This window comes from Phalacrocorax aristotelis, chromosome 3, assembly GCF_949628215.1.
Source record: "Phalacrocorax aristotelis chromosome 3, bGulAri2.1, whole genome shotgun sequence".
NCBI lineage: Eukaryota > Metazoa > Chordata > Aves > Suliformes > Phalacrocoracidae > Phalacrocorax > Phalacrocorax aristotelis.
The window spans coordinates 87,968,493-87,992,094 of NC_134278.1; the positions used below are offsets into that span (position 1 = coordinate 87,968,493).

The 23,602-nt window shown below is 45.7% G+C and overlaps 2 protein-coding genes across 5 annotated transcripts in view; one reads left to right on the plus strand and one right to left on the minus strand.

Annotated features, from left to right (window-relative positions):
- The window catches only part of SERTAD2 (SERTA domain containing 2), a 79,810-nt gene extending 74,263 nt beyond the window's left edge, over nt 1-5,547 (minus strand). The window contains exon 1 of one of the 4 annotated variants that reach the window (XM_075088364.1): nt 5,072-5,547. The gene's annotated coding sequence lies outside the window, so the exon portion shown is untranslated. The remainder of the gene's footprint in view (nt 1-5,071) is intronic. The other 3 variants (XM_075088363.1, XM_075088365.1, XM_075088366.1) reach the window with 3 other exon arrangements.
- The window catches only part of ACTR2 (actin related protein 2), a 516,258-nt gene that overhangs the window by 331,986 nt on the left and 160,670 nt on the right, over nt 1-23,602 (plus strand). The gene's annotated exons all lie outside the window — the stretch shown is intronic.

Here is a 23,602-nt window from a genome sequence, read left to right on the forward strand (position 1 = left end):
ATGAAGTACTGTGGATCACTACAGCTACAGGCAAATACTTTATAGAATCAGGAATTTACTTGCATACTACATTACTCCAACTTCCCCGCCCTTCCTGTGACTTCACCTGCTCATAATCATTAGAAAGCAGGGTGTCATTTCTAAGCTGTAGTTGAGCATTAAGAGTACCATGCTTGCCTTCACTGGCTCTATTTAATTAGAGATTAGCAGAAACAATAACGCATAGGGAGAATATAAACATAAAGTTGCCAGTTTTAGTTTGGACTACTAAAGAGATAAGAAGAAGGCTGCCTGCTTTATCTGTGCAGCTGGACCGGCAAGTTTACATTCGCTGGAACCACACCCCCACCAGAATTCCCTCTGAAATGTCAACATGAACCATATTATTAATTTTCCAAGTTGCCGACCTTTACTGTTGCCTGCATCATAAATCCAGCATTTTGAACTGTTTCTATTCGTACAAGAACGTGCTCCACACGCCTCATGGTATCTGAACTCTGTACATACGCTGCTCGCATGTCACAAAACAGATGCTTGCTGCAGCGCCCCTGAAGAAGCTGCTGAGTTGGACCTTCCTAGTTCCATAAAGTCTACTGGATTACCATCAGTTATGCTCTCTACCACTAAGGCAGCCAGGTTTCCCAGGTTCCCCCAAAGCCCTTAGTGTATCTTAGCTTGAATAAAATGTTTCAGAGTATTTTATCAAGGGTCATAGCATAAAAGGATTTTAAAATAAAAGAATTTGGTTATGAACTTAAGTTTTATTTCAATCAGGAGGAAGAAAAAAAAAAAGTCCTTGATTAGAAGACAGCCGTTCCCATTTACTGTTCCTTCCAATTAAAATGTTTTATGTAGATCATCAGAACTTAATGCATCATACATGTTCCACAGTGCTCAACATAAGGCTGTCGATCTGTCATTTCTCTGCAAGCATTTAGTGTGATGAATGATCTGGTTACTTCTCTTTCTGGTATAAAGGCGGGAGAAGCTTTGAGACAAAGAAATAAAGGCCAATGCATATTACAGATCTTACAGTGACTAATATCAGTCCTCCTGACTCACACCTCTGAAAACAGTTAAGGTCACTCTTTCTCTTATTTTTACTGTGGATTTCAGTACACCTCATCAGAATCCTCCAAACACTTGAGATAATTTCATTTAAAGCAGAAACAGGAATGTCAGGAACATAGAACATTTGGGCTACAACACACAATGCCACACTAGCACATCATAAGAAAGATAAGTGACCTTCACTCTTGCCTCTACTGACAAACAGACACACTTGAATCCATTTGCAGGCCAGGATGTTACTGTGATTTCTGGAAGACAATCTAATAAATAATGATTTAAGAGAGTTAAAAAAAAATCTAAATACTTATTGTCTGAACTGAAGAACCTGCCTTTCTAAATCAACTAATGGTTTGGCAAGCCTACGTGAAAGGCAGACAAACAAATAGCATCTTTTCCTTTTAGCATAGAATCTGCAATAAGAAAAAGAAATCAGCATTTTATTGATTTCCATAATACCATCTCTACAGCTTAACAAACTCACTCAGCTGCTAATGCTAATTCACTGATGCTATAGAGCCTTCCCATATAATTATACACCCTCCACTTCGCTGAGCCCCAGGGCGCTGTTTCTAACTTTCCAGAGGACCACTGCACCGAAAGTAGAAACAAAAAAACCCTCTCTTTAATTACCTAAAGAAAGCTGCAAACCAAATTTTGCTTATTTAAATGGGAAATTAGAGAGACTTAATCTTTAAGACAGGGAATAATCTGCCAGTCTGCCTATATTTTCAGATTTGATATAATGACAACAATTTCTCATTCAAACTCTTCTCCCCACCCCTATTTTTTTTTCTTCCTAAGAGTACACGACAATACAACATATAAATATTGCAACAATTACAATTTATAGGGAGGCATTCTGAAGTCCTCCTCAACTCAGAAGTGTTTCAAGGGGGTGATTCAGAATCAGACAGAGACTTTCATGATGTCACTATAACTGAAATTATTAAAAAATTGTAAAATTTTACTATTTCTATAGGGAATATATTATAAGTGAATGTATATTTCAAAGATATTTTTAATAAGTTTTTCTTTAAAAAACCCAAAACACCTTCTGAACTAAATCAAAGGAAGGTCTCTTCTCCGAGTCTAAAATCCAAAACGTCCTAAATAATTAATGAAGTAAACTTTGCCATTTTTCTCCATTTCTTGAACAAATTCAGCAGTTCACAACCAAGCAAACAGCTCCAGTATACTTCAGTGAGAGTTTTGCTCAATTAGGGACTGCAGAATTTGGCCCAATTAATCTAGTACTGTCTATCTGGAAAGAATGTGGTGGAACTCTGCAGTGTAAACACCCTCCCTGAACGGCTGTACCTAGTCCCCTTTCCTGCTCCCCCTGCTTACCCTGCCTTGATATTTCAGATCCAACTGTACTGTATTCACCACCTCCATCAAGATTCAATGTGCCATTTTAGCTAAAATAGCTTAATTTTGCTATAGTTTCCCATGCATATATTAATTTGGAACCAGCTAATCTATTTCCTCTGAGAATGGTGAAATATGTGGATTTTTGTTCAACGAACAAACAAGTTGACAGTATCAATACAGAGTTGGAGAGCCTCTAAAAACAATCTAGTTTGCATAATTAATGTTAATTACAATAACATCTCAATCAGTGACACAAAAGCTTAGCAATGAACACAGTCATACCAGGAAGTGAAAACATGAAACAAACATGAAAGAATTGTGTCTTGTTCTGCAAGAGTATCAAGCAAACTTTCAAGAGATTTATAAATAAGAACATAAAGGCAGAAGACAGCTCTGCTTTTTTAGACATATTTTCTTTACAGGCTGCTTACTACGGCGCTTTCTTCTAAGATTGTAATAAGACGGTGGATCTGAGCTGTGGACACAGATAGTATTATCTTTCTACATCAACACATCCAAGCCATTATCAACTGCTTTAAAGACAAACAACTGAGGGGCTTGATCCTGCCGCCCATGATTTTGATAGCAAACACTTAAACAGTTCGATGGGAATGTTTGGGGGAGTTCTGGAGAAGGAGGGGAAGGGAAAAAAACCAAAACAACCCCAACTTGAACACCACATGTAGGTATGAATTCCCTCAGGCATAGAGGACTTTCAGGACAAGACAACGAATTTTTCAACAATCTTTTCCCTACTTTCCATAGCAACAAGCTAAACACACAGAAAACTTACCTGCCTGTTTCACTGGTAGCACAGAAGTCTTAAACAGGGGTTTTTTGGTACGGTCACTTACCAGAGCAGCTTTACATTTAATCATCAGTTTTTTTCATGACCCAAGAAAAATAGTTATCCAATATATTGTTATTTCAAGGGAAGAAGAAAAAAATATTTATGAAAAAATAAGCACCACTCTACCTCACCCAGATTGGCACTGTAGTACACAAGTAGTCATACAAGCATCGCAGGGAGTACTTGCGCAGTAAAGTACCACTCAGCGTGAGTAAGGGTGGTGTAATTGGCTCTGACGAGAGAAGGAATCAGAGCTTGTCACGTCACTACTATAGGGGCCTTCTTGAAAACGTGGGTTTCTTGATTACTTTTCACATGAATGCAGATCTGCTCCCTTAAAGTTAGTGAAGTTACACTGTTGGTAAACTACTACTAGAGGAGAAGCAGGCCCACTTCATATTGATTTAGGAGACCATAGCTCAAGGACCCTCCCATAATGGCAAAATAACCAATATTTAAGACGTTTGAGTTATGTTGGGCATGTTACTCCCTGGCATAATGACTGATTTTCTATTTGGTATCAATCTGAGGGCTGGTTTGGTTTTTTTTTGTTCCTCCCCCTCCCTTTATAGATAGTAGCAAGACAAGATTTGTTAGACTTTATTTCCTCTAGAAATTTACTGATCTTAAGCATACTTAAGAGTACACTTAAGCAGTCACTGACTAAAGCCATGCTTTACTACCACTTATTTACAAGAGTGCTTGCCTTAAAAAAAGAAACTATGTGGAAGACTCTCAGAATGATGCTGGCCTTTCCTCTTAACAAAAGTTCAGTATATTTATTTTTCAGATGTCTGAGAAAGATGATTTCGGAGCACTATGAGGTTTGGTAAACCTTCAATTCAGCAATTAGTTTCCATATGATATGAATTACAAAGATTGAGCAATTAATATTAATAACTAAACCCAGTAAAGTACTAATGTTTCAGATGCCCTGCATAGGGAAATGCTGCTGTACTTGCTGGGGTTTTCCATGTATCTGTTATTTTAGCTACTCTGAATGTACAGCACAGAAGAACATACACCACATTCATGTTTCTAAAAATACATTAAGGAGGGAAAAAAAATCAATAGCAATGAAAGAGAGACATAACCATTTTACATTAAGTGCTCCCAATATCAAACCAAGCCACCAAAACTCCCCACTGCAGACCGCAGCTTCACCCTACGACGCACGCATTTTCCTGCCATGCCAAGTCAAGCCCAGGTAATACCGAAACATCCAGGCACGACAGGGCGGGGAGGAGGATGGTGCACCTGGAAATAAAGGAAGGTGGGTTTCCCTGGTTTTTCCAAGAAGGGGAGCAGCCGGATCCCGGCCCGGAGGAGTCTGGCCTGCCGCTTGACCCGGGCAGCTTTAGGGGCCCCTCGCTCTTAACCGTCGCCACAGCCTCAACCACGGGGAAAAAAAATAAAATGAAAAATTACAATCAAGTGTGTCATCGGCAGCATGACACGCATTTGTGGCTGGCAACGACGCCGGGTTGTTTTTTTTTTAAATTCCCCCCCTTCTTTTCCAATCCGAGGGGGAAAGTCTCTCCCCGGCCGGTGCCAGGCTGCGCTGTGAGGCGAATGCCCCCAACTTTCAAACAGTTGGCAGCCAGCGGAGGGACCCGGCCCGCCGCCACCGCCGCGCTGCCCCCGCCCGCCTCGCCGCCTCCCCGGAGCCCGGGGCTGCCCCGGCCCGCCGCCCCACGCCCCACACACACACACACACGCACGCACCGGCCCCGGCAGGCAGAAAGGAACGAGCCGGGGAAGGCCGTGCCCGGCACTCACCCGCTCCGGGGGGATCCGCGGCGAGGGCCGTTGAGGACCGTCGAGAGAGGCGCTGAGGGGAGCAGGGGTCGGCCAAACCAGGGGGTGGGGGGGGCCGGCGGAAAGAGGGGGCGCAGTGAAGGGGCGGTAGAGGGGGCACTGCACACAGGTGACAGCTTTAAACCGGAGGGGAAAAATTAATTTAAAATGAGCGTGCGGCGAGGCGCCGGGCTGCGCGACGGAGGCGGCGGCCAAGCGCTGAGGCTGCTGTGCTCTATCCCATGCCGCTGCGGTGGCCCCGGGCGGCGGTGGCAGCCGAGCTGGGGGGGAAGTTGGGGCCGCAGCCGGCGGGGAGGATGTGACACCGTGACAAGTACGGCCCGCCAGCCATGTACCGAGAGAGGAGGCGGGGGAAGCGGCCGCCCGCGCGCAGGGGGCCGGGGCAGCCCAGGCAGCGCCGCCCGCCCGCACACGGCATTTAACGGCGCTGACGGGCCGCGCCGTGACTCACACACGGGAGTTAGTCACAGGGCGGGACCGGGGAGAGGCAGGGGGGAGGCCGCCCCGCCCGCGGGCACTCCGCCAGCCAACGGGACGCCGCAGCCCGGCGGATTGGCGCGACGTCCGGCCAATGGACGCGCCGATCCGCCGCCGGCGCTGGAGAGGCCCCTTCGGCCCAATGAGTCTTCTGAGGACACTGCCGCGAAGTGTTGGGGAGGGCTGGAGGGACTCCCGCGGGGCGGGGAGCTGTGCCCTAGTCTGCCGCCGCGACCAACCACTATTGAGGATTGGGTTGATGGGCAGCCTGGCATTGCCCAATAAGAAATGTGCGGGGGAAGGTGGAGGCGAGAAGCGGCTTCTCCCGCCCCCTCCCCGAGAGATGGTCACGCTGAGAGCGGAGGGTGGGGGAGGGAGCGTGACTGAAGCCCCCGGGCGGCCGGCCGGCACGGCCCGCCGGGCACGACCCGGGGGAGGGATGCGGGCAGGCAGCCAGCCCCGAGCGCGGCGGGCGGGGGCGCCGAGCCGGCACTGCTGTGAGGGCGCGGGCGGGGTTACCTCAGTGAACAGCGGGGGCGGGCATGGAGCCGGCCGGGGCGGGGGTTACCTCAGCGAGCGAGGCGAGGTGGGGCCGGGCGGGGCGGAGGGAGCGGGCGGTCCCGGCGCCTCCGAGACCCCGGGGAGGGGAAGGGCTGGCTCCGGGGCCGCTTGCGGAGCGGGGCCGGCGGCCGGGAGATGTCCGGGGCGGAGAGGGGCTCGCCCCGGGGCAGCGGGGCACAGCCAAGGCCGCTTCCCGCGGGAGGAAGGAGACCGGAGCTGGGGCCTGCTCCGCGGGAAGTCGGGGCGGCCCCGCTGGCACCGGGCGGGGGTGGCTGGCGGGGCGCCGGCTGGGAGGTGAAAAGCGCTAAGGGGAGCGGCTGGAGGCAGCCGGCTCGGCTGCGGGAGCCTCGGCTTCCCTCGGCCCCAAAGGGAAAACCAAACCCCGGTTTTGGGAGCGGGAAGTTGGGGTTTACTTGTGTTTGACAGGTGTCACGGCTCAGGGTCTGAATGTTCCCACCTCCATCCCCCACCTTTTCCTCTTCCCCCCCCCCCCCCCCCCCCGACATTTTTGGAGGACAAAGCGCACTTTGGGTTCGGGTGTGATGTCAAAATTTGACCAGATGAATGAAAAAATAAAAATAATAGCGTTGACAGCTGCATTACAAAGTGCAGTTCCTCTTGTGCTGCTGGGGGGGGGAACTGACAGATAGGAGCAGAATCAGTGGTGTAAAAAAGCCATGCTGTTTTTGCAAATGATTAATACTGGAGGAATTTATTTTGGGTAGAGTAAGGAAGTAATGCCTGCTAAAAGTTTCCAACAAATACTGGAGTCTTACCAAAAATTTAATCCCAGTGAAGGAAAGGAGATACTCAAATTATGTTTCACCTCTTCATCTCAACAAACTCTTAAACAAGACCTGCTTTTTTTGCAGTAAAAGCATCAAATAGCTGATAGACTTCTGCAGGATAATGAGATAGTGCTATCAAAATGAGAGACTACATTGGCATTTTCCCCAGCTGCAGAAATACACAGTTTTGTTTGATTTAAAAACTTGTTCCCTGGGCAGAATGCTATACTTTTTTTTTTTCTAATTTTGGTATCCACAGTTATTGAAGAGCTGAAAAACTATAACCTGCAATAATTTGTTCTTGTTTTTCACTTTAGAAGTAGTGGGACTAATTATGTTTTTTTCCTGCTTGCTTTTATTGAGATCCAGGGAGCCAGAGTGAAGTTCCTTTTTTAAAGCAGTAATGTTAAATCACACACCAAAAAAAAGGGCCTTCAGAGCTGTCTCTTAGCGTCTAAGGCATCCTCCCGCCAGCTGTCCTATAGTCCACACTGTCTTGCAAGAAATGTAGGATGGACAGTACTCACATTACTGTAATATGAAAGGGGAAGGAAAAGACCAGTAAGGCCATCATGTTGGGGAAAAAAAAAAAAAGGGGGGGAGGAGGGGAAAGTGGCATACAGATTTGGAAGGGGTTGAGTGGGATATTTTTCTTTCATCAGTGAAAGAGCAAAAGTGGGGTCTTGTGCCTTCTCAAGTATCTAGCACTGGCACACAATGACTTAAGAAATTAGCTACTATATTTTATGTTACAATTTTACCTCTAAACACTATGAAACGTACCTGGCTTAATGCCTTTGAGGTTTTTCCCAACACCTTCTTCATCATGCTGAGGGTCCAGGCAGTTTCTTACCTGCAGAATTCTTTGGGTAGTAGCACTGCTCTGCTCATCAGTTGCATAAAGCTATAAATCTTTCAATTCTAGGGTAATGTTGGGAAAATAATGTTGTTTAGTAACTACCCCACCTTCCCTGTTTCTGCAGTCTGCTTTGAAAGCATACCAAGGCTTCCGCACCCTGACTGGCACGTTCATAAAACTTTGAGGATTTGTTGACTAATATTTCCTTTCCTGTTGGAATCTGTTGAGCGCTGCTATTGTAAATGCTCTTGCTTTAACTTTTCTTGGATTAAACTGAATCCAACCTATTGTTCTTTTATTGCGTGTTGGTTTACGCATACTGCATTTTGCTCCTCTTCTGAGCGATTGGCTGTTTGCATTAAAACTTATGGATACGAACATGCATGTTTTTTGGCACAGACCTGTTTCCATCGAAACCCAAGACGGTTACCTTGGCACAAGGGATTCATTTCAGCTAATCATTGGGAATCATGAAGGATTTTTATAAGAGATCCCCATATTTGAACTGATAGCAAAAGCAGAGAATTTAAGATCTGGTGTCTTTTTGGTTTTTTTCCTGCCATAGTAAGAGGTTAAAATACTTGCAAGGTTCTGCAATGTTCAGCAATGCTCATGCACTGATTCGTGCTTGGCAGCTTCTGAATGCTGCGCAAAAGAGTGCTTTGCATCAGATTCAGTGTGATTTGGCAAATAAAATGAAGAACAGAGTATTTACCATTCAATTTCAGAAAGATAAATATATATACGCACACACAGAGTCTTCAAAGAACTGAAAGGGGTGGGAATCTCATGGCAGATTGTCTTTTTGTAGTTGTATCTTCTTTAACAGCAACATTCTGACAGAATTGAGACAGAAATTGAGCTTGTGAATTTGGGCACAATTGCTTCTGGAGGGTGTAAGTCTATAAGCAATCATCCTGTTCTGCTGCTGCAACCTACTATGGGGGCTTCATGCGCGTGCTTTTCCACAGACAGCAACTGAGGTAATATTTCATATCATCGCAGCGGTGCAGCTTTCCCAATATCCAGCAGTTTTTCTTTGGGGCCATCACTGGTGAGGAAGCAATTATATGAAGATCTCTGCTTTCACTTTTAAAACCTCAATTTCACAGTTACAGAGAACAGTTTCAAAATACGGCCTGCTGCTGAAGGTGATTTCTGTTTGAGGTGGTTTATTTTGGGGTTTGTGAGTTTGGTTGTTTAGGGTCGGTTGCTTAGGATGGTGTTTGCTTCAGCTGAAGCAAGCTACTTTTTTGGTTAGACTGGGTTTAGAAATTACACCGTTTCTACCAAACTGCTTCAAAACTACTTACAATTAAACAAGTGCAGCTTAAACAAGGATCAGCTCAGCAAGGATACTTCTTGTCCCTGGCTTGGAAATTCAGTAGCTCACCCTCTGTAATCCATGTGTGGTACAAAACTCTGGAGGAAGGTCACATGTCTTGGGTTTGGCTCTGCCTTTACCTGAAGGTTTCCACGGCTGCTGCTAGAGAAATTGTTAGGGAGAAAGAAACAAACCACAAAACCCAAAGTCAAAGTAGCTCATGCAACCAGCTCTGCTCAAGATGTGTAGTGTGCCTGTGGCCAGGGTAGGCCCCAGGAGCTTGATGCAGCTCTCCTGCCCTTGTAAATGGGGAGTAATTCCCCTGAAGCTCATGAATTTGAGGTTTCAAAGCCCAAATCAAATCAGGGTCTGGCAAGAGGGCCCTGATCCCTCCCTGCTTGCATCCATGTGCTTCTCAAGCAGTCAGAAATCTTTGATCCCCATCCAGGTGCCCTGGTGACATAAACTTCACTTTCAGCTACATCTTCCAGGGAGCCTCAGAAGGTGTGTGTCATGTTCAAGGGAGCACTTGCTAAGAAAAAAAATAGCATAATTGAGATGATTTGGTAGAAAGTTTCATGCAAAGACCTCAGAGCCTGGCTTTTTTACTGCACAACAGCTGTTTACAAAATGAGGTTGTTTAGTTAGTTATTGACCTCAGGGAATACCTTTAAAAACCTGCAAATACTCACTTATATGTCAATAAAAGCAGTGAATTTCCTTCAGCTGTGTGTGCTTTTTGAAAACATTCCAGTCAATTAGATTAGCAGCTAGAAATGTTTATTGAAAGAATTTTAAGACCAGTTTAGAGGTTATTCACGGGAAGCAAAATTTTATCTCAAAAACACAGTCATCTTACCAGGTGTTAATTTATGATCATCGACTCAGGGAATGCAAACTGGTATGATAAGTCAGATTGCTCAGGTCCTGTATCTCTCCTGTTTATCCAGTCTCATCTCTTTTTCCTGCCACGCTGCTTCCTATTCCTCACTGTGCCAGGGATGGGAAACGTAACATTTTATTTGTTAATTTCACACCTTCTGTATTTCCCTCTAAACAGAGGGCTCCTTTCTTGAGGAACAGTGAAAGTAAACCACTATCACAAAGCAAACTTGAGGCCCTGGAATATAAAACCACTCCCTTCTATACTTGCATTCCTTTGAAAACCATCCTCTGCCATATGTCTGTAAACATCGTCCAGCTGTGACGAGCTTATAGATTCTTGGAGACCATCTGAATTTAGCAAAGAAATAACATTACTGTCTGCTGAGATAGAGTCAATTGCTGTTTTAAACATTTCATGTAGGTATTCAGGCACTTTTTATTCTTACTCTGTTGGTGATTGTTAGGTGTAACTGGGAACAAAGGTATATCGGTGGAATATACTTACTTTTCTTAAATGAGGTTCATCTTTCTAAATAGTTAGATGAAAATTATCGGGTTTATTACAGGAAGTACAGTATAATTGTGCAGTTTAAAAGGCTGAGATTTAAGTTTAATGTCATTACTACCATCATGTAAGCAGGCTGATGTGCATGCTCCAGCAGTTTAGCATCACATTCCCGATCCCTTCACTTCGCAAATGACCAAGAGAGAAGATCCAGAGCTTTCGCTGTAAGAAAACAGACCCTCCTTTACCTAAAGGAAAAAAAATCTGAAATGGTTTTTATCCCTAAGGCATGCTGTTTACATGCGTGTTTGTAAGCTGCTCCTACACCTCACACCATGCTGCTGCTGATGTTAACACTTCTGGCTGTCCAGTGTCACTGTGTCCCTACACAGCACTGCTAAACACCAACTTTTTGTGTAATGTTAAAACTCCAATTACTTCACTAATATCTTCTAAATACTTCCGCTCAAACAACTTTATTGCCTGGTTTACAATAATTTCTAATCTAATACATGAATGTGTAATGGGCTGAGTTACTTGTATTATTTGATTACCAGAAACCATGTGACATTTAGTATATTAAAATACAGTACTGAACACCTCACTCTTAAGTTCAAAGTCTGAACCACAGTTTAAATATGTTCTTTTTTTTTTTCCCTACATTTATCACAGAAACTAGCAGAACTTTTACATGGCCCTCTTAAATGCCTAATGGGTATTTGTTTGCAAACTTCCAGAGCCAAGTGTGCTAGAAGCATTAAGATTACCTCCAGCACCTCAGTATTGCCAACTGTCATCTGACTGCAGCCCGCTCGGGGCAGAGGCCATATGGTTTTTCCTGCTGAGGAATGGGGTGGCAGAACCAGAACACTGACAAAAATACAATAAATAATAGCAATGAACCAAGCACACTTCCTCTGTCAAATGCTAAGTGTCAGGTACTTGTAGCAGGGATGCTCTCGTGTGGTCCATGAGAAGAAGATTTAGTTGTAGGAATCACAGAATCATTAAGGTTAGAAAAGACCTCTAGGATCATCAAGTCCAACCATCAACCCAACACTACCATGTCTCCTAAACCATGCCCTGAAATGCCATGTCTACATATTTTTTTGAACACCTCCAGGAATGGTGACTCTACCACCTCTCTGGGCAGCCTGTTCCAATGCCTGACCACTCTTTCAGTGAAGAAATTTTTCCTAATATCCAATCTAAACCTCCCCTGATGCAGCTTGAGGCCGCTAAATTTCTCACCAGGAAATACCTGGTGAGAAAATTTCAAACACAAAAATTTCAGAAAACTAAGGTGCATGTGGACAAGCAGACTGAATTAAAGATAAAATTATATCCTATGAGGTGTTTGTCCAGCTCGAGGTGCAAGTTCCTCAAATCAGGATTGTATCATAGAAGAAATACCTGATGTTTATAGTGAGCCGTGACCACCAATTCCTCACACATTGGTGCTGGCAAAAAGTGCGGTATAAAGGAAAGGAAAAATTTTAGTCTTATGGCAATCTGGTAAAGTGCTTTTGCATTTTAATTATGCTGCAGAAAGGTCAGGGATGGATCCATACCAGTAGAGGAATAATTTGCTTTTATGGTTTATGAATGTGTCTCTCCAAAACTGAAGAACCAAGAACTGGGGTACAAAACAAAATTTTCCTGTGTAGTCTGTCAGTTCCAATTGGCTTTTAAAACAGCTCTCCAGAGGCATCCTGAAATTTTACCAGCTTATCCCAAATTTCCAGGGTGACCATGGAGTTCTCAAGGCTGGGCTGGGGCATCTCCAGTATGATAAGGATGCAAAAAGCAAGTGTCCTGGCTGTCGTGGCACAGAATTTGGCATGCTGAGGGGAATCCGTACATGCAGGAGGCAATCTGAGGGGGATACATACATGCTGATCCACCTCTGAAAAAGGGTCTGTAGGCTTTCGGCTCTGCAGAAGAGTGGTGTGAGAAGCAGAGGACAATGGGTTACACAGCTTTTCAGTATCACACCATGCACCCTCCAGCATGGTCAGGTGAAAAGGGGTGCTTTCCCTGTGCCAGACTTCCCATCCCCTTTCCATCAACTTGTTTTTAACTGGTGGTGGCCTGCTCACCTTAGCAGGGACAGCCAACGCAATTTTGTGAGACCTCTGCTGCATAGCGGTAATAGGAATTTTCTTTCTCTTACCCAATTTCCAGACCCAGTCCTACGTAGCCCATAAGACCAGGTCATGACACAGCTTGCGCTAAGATGTCTTTAGCAAGAGCCTCATTTGCATCAAGGTTTAAAAATGTGATCAGAAAGTTGTGAAGGGTTGAGCTTGTCAAAAGAAGATGACATACTTTTGTTTTGAGGCCAAATGTTAAGAACCATCCCCAAGTTCAAATATAGCTCTTGAATTATCTGTATCCTTTTTCAATAAGCTATTTTCTAAAAATAAAAATAAAAATTACAAAAAGCATCATACATTAGCTTTGGGACTAGCTATTTGCATTTGAGAACGTGATTCCTCTCCAAGGAGAAAGATCCAGGCCCCATTATTTGTTTGCTGGCATTGCTGCAAGCCTCAACCCCCTCAGGGGCTGTCGCTGGGCTTGGTGCTGTACACCCCTCCCCAGCAGCCCCCGAGCCTGCAAGTCCGAATAGATAAGCCCAGAGCAGGGTGCCATACAAAACCAGAGAGGTAAAGTGATTTACTTAAGGATAAGACTCATCTCTCCCGAAAAGACACCCCCACCCCTTGATTGCTTTATCTCTGCGGTGCTGATGGAGCTGCGAGGCATGGAGTCTCCCAGGTAGGGCAATGGTTAATTCAATGAGAAAGCAGAAGGAAAATATCTTGCTGAAGATTTAATTCCCACAGTTGTCCTCTCTTACCTCTGTTGTAAACCCAAGGGCCTGCATGCAGGCAGGAGTGTTTCTGTTAGAAATGCTCCTGACAATAAATATTGTGAAAATCAGCATTGTTTTGTTAAAAAAAGAATGGATCTGCACCTCCAGTGACCTCTATTTTTCACTTCACTGAAGTGATTATAAATTACTTTACCTCCCCATCAGTGCCTTTGCTGTGGACACTATTCATTGTTTTTACCTCACTGCCCATATCCAGGTGTACTGAATTTTTTACTCACATTTCCAAATGCCACCTCTACTGGAGCAGACTGTGCTCCTGCAACAACAATTCAAAACTTATTGCTGTGGTTACCCACGCTGAAGGAGTGCCCAGGATCGATGCACGGGTACCATTTCTGCCTACGGCTCAGCTTGGTCCTCATCAGCTCACCCACCAGCATGGGAACGGGGCAGGGCCTTGGAGAGATGTGTGGGTGACAGGGGTGCTGGACTTGTGGGTTTGTCCTTCAGAGAGTAAGCATGGGAGCTGTAGCCCAGCCCTGCAGTCAGGAGAGCATCAGAAGATGTTGTGGCCCAAAATAAGGGTCAGGGCTCAGCCCGGGTGTTGGGAAGAGACACATAGGGAAGCACTTGGCAGGAACTGGGGAAATGTGCCAAGCTCAACAGAGAGGTCTCCCCCTCTCTGGGCTTTATCCAACCCTGCTGAGGAATAGCTGAGCCAATGCCAGGAACTGGAAAGTGAAACCGTACAAAGAGAGGGAAAAGGGGGGAAAAAAAAAAGGAAAAAGAGAAAGAAATCCAAGCTGAAAACCTGGGAAGAAAGAACACCAGAGTGAAAAGCTGGTGTGCTGGAAATAATCTGTTCAGACTGAATCTGCTGAGTGATTTCAATAGCAGAGGGGCAGAAACCTTGCTATGCTTGGGAATGTCGCACTTGGACCCACCGGTTTATTTACAGCATTTCTTATGCTCCCCCTCCTGCGCTGAGCTAAAGCCAGTGAGTGAGACGGAGGGAGGGAGGGAGGGAGGGAGGGAGGGAGGGAGGGAGGGAGGGAGAAAAAGAGGCTGAGAGCTTTCTGCGGTTGGCGGGGGCCTATAAATAGCCAGTGAAGTCTTCTAATACCAATAGGGTGCGTCATTACGGCCCTCCCCAGCTCTGCTCAGCAGCAGCCGTGCCAGCAGGAGCGGGAGCTGCAGCAGCACCCAGAGCCGAGCAGCTGGGCTTGTCACAGACAGAGCTGGGAGAGGGAGGCCCAGAGGCGCAAGGAGGGGTTGCACGCTGTCTGCCGCAGTCTGTCTCGGGGAGAAAGGTGGGGGGAAATCAGCCACATATCCTTATGAGCCACCTCGCCCAGACGTCACAAAGTGTATTCCAATTCTTGCTGTCTTGGCTGCCTGGTCGGCATGGGGGAAATTACTCTTCCCAGAATAAATGGGCATCTGAGGTCTGTGTCTCAACCTGACTTGGATGTTGGGGGGCATTTCTGAAGTCCTGCCATGCCACTGCTGCTCGGTCCCCCACTTTGCTCCTCCTCACCCCATAGTAAGGGTCAGAGGAGGAAGAAAAGGTGACGGAGTAAGTTCAGCAAGACAGTCAGGCTGGTTCAGTGCCACCAGCCGGTGATCCCTTCTCTGCAGCTTTAAGTGTTGTTCTCAAAGGTGACCAAAGGCAAAAGTGTGAGGGATGCTAGAGGGGATTTCTAGCCCAGATTTCCCATTCCTGTCACCACCACTCCACACCACTGGAGATAACCCTTTCATAAATAAGGCTCCTGCTTGGTCTTTGTAAACCACAGCCGTCTAATCCAGATTTCAGGGCTGGGGTGTTAGAGGACCTGGTGCCTTCATTTTCTGAGCTCCCGCTTTCAGCCCTATAGCAGCAAGCTATGGTAAAGCCCTGCTTGCAAAGAATCCCTGTCTAAGACAGTAGAAAATGCTTGCATAAATATGGGACAGACTTTTAATACTGATTAAAAGGAGACTCCAGTCTTTTTCCCTTTTTCTTTTTTTTGCAACACTGCTATATTATTTGAGCATCTTGACCTCCTTTATTTCAGCCACTTCTGTTCTCCATCTGCTTTGTATACCTTCATTGCTCCTTGAAAGGTTTAGCCTCAGATTCAATTTGATATATATTTCCAGCAGCGCAGTTAATGGACATCTCCTTATCAGACAGGAGTTTCAGTGACTTAAAATGCCACTGATAAAAGGGTGAGGATGGACTGGTCAAATCTCACTGGTTACTGCCATCTTCTAAGAGATATTTTTCATTATGGAGCATTGTAGAAATTGCTTACATCAATCAGGTGGAAAGAAGTGGAGTAACCTGCTGGCAAGTTCCCCCTATCTGGATGTATTTGCTCAGAAATCAGCCTGTTAAACAAGAAGATGCCGGGCTGACACAGGCAGGTCTCTGTGCCAAACCAATGTCATGATATACGCTCCTTTTCAAGGAAAATGGTACATTCTCTCAGATTTGGGGCTTTCCACGGGGTCCACCATCAATGTCTGGCGGAGGAACCATCTCTCCATGAAACTGCACCACATCTAGCAATGGGAGACCTCTAGACATCCTAATTTCCAAAATTGCCTGAAGATGTTGAAGCTCTGGAGCAGTGTGGCATTGGCTAAGAGCAGCCTCTGCCAGGGGAGGAGTAGCTCTCTGTGGATGTTTGAACACCTGGTGGCTTTATCAGTATAAAACCTAGCAGAGAGAGAAGGGAATGAGGACAATGGTTAATCTGTTTGTGATGTGAGGATGGAGGTCACTGGCAAGTAAGGAGCGGTGTGTGGTGGTCTCTGCTGTGTTGGGGGAGATTGGAGTGCTTGCAGCAAGTGATAAAATGCCACTAAGAGAGAGCAGGACCATCCCCATGTAGGAATTACTTGCTTCCAAGCTGAGTGTTTGACTCCAAGCATCACTGTTTTCTCAGTGTCCAAAAAGTTTAAGCTTCAAAACACTTGGTTTTGTGAGTGTTTTGAAAGGATGATGGCAGAAAGAACTAGCGCTCCCACCTCCCTCTCCAAAAAACCCACCCTAAAATCCAGTGAATAAAATTCCTGATGTGAAACTTCTACCGAGGCTGACTTTTAGGAGGAGAGAGTGGATTTGGGAATAATCAATAAATTGTTATAATAATACAATAATATTATATCATATAAAATACAATTATTATCAATTGAGCACTGAAAGCGGGAGCCAAGCTCACCCTTAGTTGTGGTCTTCTGCATCCCTTTGCACCCAAGCCAAGGTCTGTATAGGTTGCAAGAGGCTGAGATGGAGCTGGTTGTGCCCTGCCCTGTATTCTCCACAGCAGGCAAACCCCATTTCCGAAGATGTAGTGTCTTGAGTGGCAAAGTCCCACTGTCTGCTTGTGGTTTTCCATTGTGCTGGAAATGTCTCCATCCTGCTGATTTGGTCTCCTATTCTGCTTTCGGGAAAATGCAGCCGGAGCAAGAGCAGCCTCCCCAGGCAGACCTGTTCAGTCCCAGGGAAACCTCAAACCCCATTTCCCCATCTTAGAGCAGCCTCCTCCACATCCTTGTTCATCCAAAGAAATTTGGGTATATACATCTTTTCACAGGGAAAAATAAAACGTGTGACTTAAAAGAGGTTCAAAATATCTTTTTTTTTTTTTTTTTTTTAACAGTGAGGTCCATGCTGGCAACGGGCTTGATACAAGCTGGGATCTACCTTTCTGAACTGAAATCATGAGGATTAGTCACATGTTTAAAAACAAGCCCATGTTGAAATTCGCTTGTTGGATTAAGACCTAAGCCCTGCAATTGTCACTCTTCCCACCAGAGGAAAGTGCCAGTGGCTTAACTAAATATACTGTCCACATTGTGGCCTGCCATTTCCAGATTGTTTCTCTTTCGCCTTTTACTGGAACTCCTCCATGTTTCTGTATGTTTATTTTACTTTTTTGTCAGTTTGCTTTTTTTTCACCAATTCATCACCTTTCCCACTACATCTCTTTCCCTGAGCTGTATGTGATCTCTCATCCCATCCTTTCCATTTCTTCCCCATCTTTCTCTGCCTGTTTGCCACCCATTGCTTCAAACTTAGGAGGAACTACCCAGACTACAAATGGTGGACAAAATAAAGCCAAATTCACCCTGGATTTGTGTTTTTTCTGTCTAAAGACATGCAAGTGCTGATAGAAGCTTTTTCAGTGTTGGGGCAATTTGTGGTTAGGGATTCTCTGATGTCTAATAAGAGTTGTGCTGACGTGCAGCCATTTCCAGGTGATAAGGCCAGTCTTTGGGATGAGTCTGAAGAAAATAGTAGAGTCCTGGTTTTGTCACATGTAAAGAAAAAACTAAGAGCAAGAACCAGGAAAAGGCAAGGATTTCGTGTGAGTCCATTGTTTTACTCTGTGCTCATTTTGCTTTGAAACAAATAATGTTCATGAACAGCTTTTTAAGCATTTTGGTTTCTGTTTATTCACCTGCTCTGGCCCCTCTCTCCTGCAGTTTTTCTTGCTGGAAAAGAAAAGAAGATGCTAAAAAAGAAAGTATTAAAAAAAAGGAGGGAAAACTGATTACTTTTGAGAAAAGCTTCACAGAAAACTGGAATACTTCCATTAAATCCAAAGCGTAGCACGGACCAGCACCCCTGCTTCCAGTATAGTGCTGATGCTCCTTTTAGACGTTGCTTCCAGGCACCAGCTGAATACCCACATGGTGTGCTCTGCCCGTGGACTTGCTCAGGGACTTAGCCAGACCTGGCTACTTAGCTCTAGCCCTCACAACCCATGGGAAATGCTCAAGCAGGAGTAGTACTGAAGGCAGTTTTCACCCTGGTTGCCAGCCAACCCTCAACTTGCCAGCCCGATTTCAAGGAGCCTGGGGAGCTCACGGGATCCCTGGGTCCCAGGAAACTCCTTCAAATGCTGCTCCACTGGTTGAGCTGAGGCTGCCTATGTGCCTGCAGCTGCTGCTCAGCTATTGCTTGGGTTGTAGTTGTGCTAAAAATGCAGCAATAGAAGCATGCAGTGTTTTACTGGTCACGTAAACCGTCACCATGGAAAAAAGCCTAACCATACCTGAGTCACTCCCAATGCAGGCGATACCACAACCCTGTGGGACTCCCCGAAGAGATAGGAACATGTTGGCTCATTAGCTTTTCAGTCAGCAGGGCTCTTCTACCCAAAACCTTGGGGAAAATCCTCTTCTGTGCATTCATCCTGTACACTGCTAAAGAAGAGAGCCTGAGAGCAGCCTCTGACCCCAAAGCCAAACACCAGGCTGGCTGCATGTTCTCTGTGCAGCACCCATGTCTTGCAAAGCCATTCTTACTATTTTTTATGTGGGTTTTTTTCAGTATGCAAAATAGTGTGAGCTCTCTGTTGCAGCCTGCCAACCGGAGGTTTTCATGGCATGACCAGAAAGGGGATTTTGCACGCTCCTGGGATTGGCAGGAGGGTGTTCAGGGTGCAAAACCTCACTGGGATGACGTGGGAGGATGGGGGCCAGCAGTGCTGGAGATGTTTGTCTGTGTTCCAGGAGAGAATCCACAGCATCTGAGCCAGGGAGGCAGCTAACAGCCAGACAGTGCTGCCCTGTGGGCATCCCACTGCTGGACCTCTTTGATTTTGTGGCATAGACACAGCCTTTGGGTCCCTTCCCATCTGCTGAATTTGGTTTCTGCTGGGGGATGTCAGGAAAGAGACATAGACTCAATGGTGTTTGCCCTTCTGCAAGAAAACCTCCTGAAAATCAAAAATGGCCAGAAAACCCCAAGAAGATACCTTTATGGTTGACCCCAAAGGTGGCTCCAAGTGTTTCAGCTGAATTCACCACCTTATTTTACAAGGCATATTCCTCCTTAACACACTCATCCAACCCACATCTCTCAAGTAACCCCATAGTGTTACTAAAAATAACTCTGTTTACTCACTTACTTATACTGGCTTGCTCATCACTAGCAAAGTCATGCTTCTTCTCAACTCCCATCAATTGCCAGCAGCAGCTCTCCCAGCCCGTCCCTCTCCACTGGCAGTATTTCAGCCCAGGATAGAGCAGGGTGCAGCCCAGGGCTTGCACACCACTCAGACATACTGACTATACAGGAACTAGATCTGTCCTGCAACCTGAAGGGCTGATGTAAAATCAACCGTGTCAGGTCATGATGTTAATTCTAAGATATCTCCCCTCCACTGCTATTTATTTTTGCCAAAACCAAGAGGTTGCAGCTGTGCCTGGCAATTCCCTGAGAACCTGCACTCTCAGCCCTCCCCCCCCATTAGCTTTCTACAAAGTGAGGAGGTCTTTGTGTTAATAACCCTCAGGTTTTGATAGCTCAGTTAATATTTTGGCAGCTTTAGGCAGCACCTATAAATTTTGAGAACTATGCTGATGTGATAGACCCCTCTCGTTAGCTGCTGAGAGCCAGCTAACGAAATGAGGTGAGGTTTCATTCTTTTCTGCCATCTCTTTCTGCAACCTGCTTGCAAGGACTTAATTTTTCCGTCATCACAGCCCAATTGGCCACTGAGACACTATAGCGACGACCATAATTTAATTTCTTCTCCAGCTCTGTGATATCAGCTCCATTAGATGCCTGGAGTTTACTGGCACATAGATATTTACCCATGTGCAAGGAGGATGTTAAATGCTCTTGAAGTGGGATTGCCTCTATAGGCACCTTGCTTGGGTGCAAACCCACCAGCTATGGTCTTGGGTAGGAAAAGTGAAGACACAAACATCATTTCTCATAATGAAGTATAAGCTACCCCCGTCCATGTTTACAATAAATAGCCCTCTCTTGCCAGGAAGAAATAGTTTTCCCTCTCTGAGCTGCATTTTTTTTCTCCTGGCCTTCCTAGCTGCTGCATTGATCAGCATCTCAAGGAGGTCTTAATTTGAGTAGTTTCCTAATGCACTATGTGTGGAAGATTAAGCTTTTTTTCAAGAATTTGCTGGTACAAAAGAAATGTATTTCACAATGAGGAGAACAATTGCTGTTATAAATATCAAAGCATGATGATACCCACTTTGTAGTTACGTTCCAAAGGACACTTTTTTATTCAAATTCCCTCTTTTCAGGAGCTTCGCCTTCTGAAATCTCTTGCTGTTGTTAAGTAGCCGAAAGGGTTTTTATTTGTGTGTGTGTGCATGGGAAGTTTGGCATAATTTATTCAGGATATTGTGGTAATGGGGTTATTCTAAGCATGAAACAAGATAATTTTCATGCCTTTTGGAAGCTGTTCTCTGGTTTGCCTAATTTCAAATTGTTTCCCTTTTGATGGGTTACTCCTGTACATTGCAGCTGATGCAATGCCGCGTGTCCCAGACACCAGGGCAGTGCATCTGACTAGCTGGGACTGATCCTGACATGGGGACCAGGCTCTTCTCCATCACCTGGGCTAAGTCCCACCAGTGTTAGCAGGAGCCATGGATAGGGCCAAGGGGAAACCACAGCCTCTGGTCTCCTTGCTCACTCCTCCCAGCAAACCCACGCCGCTGCCTGGAGGTCTGATGGTACCCCCCAAAATAGATGGGGATAGCCTGCAAATCTGGGAGGTGCTGGGTTTAATCTTTCCAGGCTTACTCCCTCACTGGGCTGGACAAGCTGTGATTTTAGGGCGTGCACTCAGATCCTTGTCTCTTCACCAAAAAGAAGAGGCAAGCAGCCAGTGCCTGCTCTTACAAAGGACACATCCTCCATTGCATCCCATCCCCCTCATGTTAGCCCCTGCTAACCATGGGTTAGATGCTTTAAGTGTATATAGGGGCCTGGAAGTGCAAATAGATGCCTAAAATCCCACTGACAGTGAAGGGAGTTAGGTGCTGAACTGGCTTAGGTGCTTTTGGACCTTCCCATCCCACAGCAAACTTCTGCCAAGCTCCTTGCTGTATCTTTAGGGATGAAGCAGCCTTGGGAGTTTGAACCTTTAGCAGGCACACCATACATATGTGCTTCACTGAATTAGAGCTTGGGAGTGTGAGCCTTTGAAATACTGTCACTTGATTTGAGAAGATAACGATTAATGACTGTTTTGTGCCATATCCCAGTCCTTCTCACTATTATCCTGAAAGAGTATAATAGCAGTGTGCATGGTTCTGATGATCATGATGACTTATAACACCTATAAACACTGCTACTATTGCAGCTAAACCCTGCATCCCCTCCCCAGTATATATCATGCTGTTATTATGGATATATAAAATGCACATGGCAAGTGAGACCCAGCAATTTCAGGAGTCCAGGCCCTCCACACTCCAGCATGAAGGCACTGCCCGTTGTGCCAGGCGGAGGAGGGATGAAGGCTTGCCAATGGAGGCTTTATATCATCTCGGGGCTGCCCCCGTGCTGCAGCTGGCAGGGGACCAGCGCAGATCCTGGCATCCTTTCTCGCTGTCTCAGGGCAGCTCTGATTTATGCCTCCAAGGGCTGTCCCAGCCAGAGCACCGGGTGCTACCCTTATCTCCTGGCCATCTCCCATGATTTCCACCCCTAGGCTGGTTTTGGGCAGAGAAGCAAGGATTGCTACACTTATGCTTGGTGTGTCTTGAGATCCCAGCTATACAGGAGGCTATAATATATATGGCAGACAAAATATTTGTTTGAAACATGAATTAATCAATAAAACCACTTTTTTGGTGGTGGAACCAAGCATGTATTTCCCTGGCACGTGAGAAGGGGACATTCCCAGCCCCTGAAGCTTACAAAATAAAATAAAATACCACCGAAAATTTAACACTGAACTGTGAAATGACAACCAGAAGAAAGGCTTTTGTTTTCCCTCACCTTTTTTCTTGAACTGAACAGTACCTAACTGTTTAACTTGCGGCTAAGGGTTATTTATGTAGGGCTCTTGTGTAGGTAAAGTGCCACGTCCTTGGCCCTCTGCCCATGTAGCACAGCACGGGATCTCTCATTACAAATTGCAGCTGTATAACATAACAGGAAACGTGGGGCTTTAAGTTATTCCACTGGAAAGATTAATTATTTGGAAAATAGTTATGCAGCAGCTTTGTGTATTTTTGGAGCAAAGGTGACCAGCACCATCTTAAATTTAAAGAAAGAAAGTTGCTGGGAAGAAAGAAAAAGAGGTGCTTTAGAGAGTGGAAGTTTTGTGGGACAATTTTTTTTTAAAAATAATGTTTGAAACATCTGCTGTTGTGGAAGGAGAAAAGCTGAGCTCCGTGAAGGGTAGACCTGGCAGGGTGAGGGTTGTGGAGGAACAGGAGCTGCTGGATTCAACTGGACCTTCACCCATCTCATCCAAAATCCCATCCACCTGCTTGAGGGGAAGGTGCAGGAGTCCTGCTGATGGGGGAGGCAGATGAGAAGCGAGCTTGGAGGCACAGGCTCAGCATGATGGCTTGTGGTCTCCTCAAAGTATGCTGTGGACAGCTCATGGGAAGCCACCAGGTCCCGGGAACCCTCTTACCTCCAGGTAAATACTCTTGAAAAGGCAAACATAGTGTCTGGAGGGGATTTTTTTCCCATGGGGCAGAGGATGGGGTGACAAGTGATACCTCCCACTCATGTCAGTCCATCCATCCTTGTCAGCCTAGACATGAGCTTCTATATAGCCTAGTTCATGGGATTTTAATTTGCTCCTCTGCATGTAAGCTATCACCCCAATTAAAGAAAACGGCTAAAACAGCAAACTTGCTGCTGCAGTGCATAGGCATGGGTGATGGCCAAGTTCTCCCATTGCCTCTGCAGATGCTTCCCAGTGACTTCAGAGAGGTCTGCAGCCAAAGTGAAATGTCTCACTGATTAGGATTCCTCTTAGCATCCAAATGTGCTTAAATACTGGAGCTCTCCGGAGGGATGTGGTTTGGATAAAGAAGTCGTAGTTATTTTTATGCAGCACAATGCACCTCTTAGTAAAGTTTTTCCACTCAGACACTTAACCCGCAGCCATTTTGCGAGAGCAGCTATCCCACACCTAGCTTTGCGCTAACCTGGTCTCCTGGGGCTTTTGCCCACAGCTGTGATAGGGACTTGGTGGTCCCTCTTTCTTTCCTTAGCTAGAGCTGCGGAAATGAAAGCCCTGAGAGGGAAACTGTCCTGCATGAGCATTTTGGTGGGTTTTGGGAGGAACCTAGTGAAGACTGTGACTTCTGGCCTGGCAGTCATGCTCCTGGACTCCTCTTCCTCCCTGCAGGCAGGAGAAACAGGCAGGAGGTGCCCCAGGAGCAACAAGATGTGGATCCCAAACCATGTCCAGCCATCCCTCCTTCCATCAATGCGCAGGGGAAGTCTGTTTTCAAAGAAGCCCAGTTTTCCCAAAC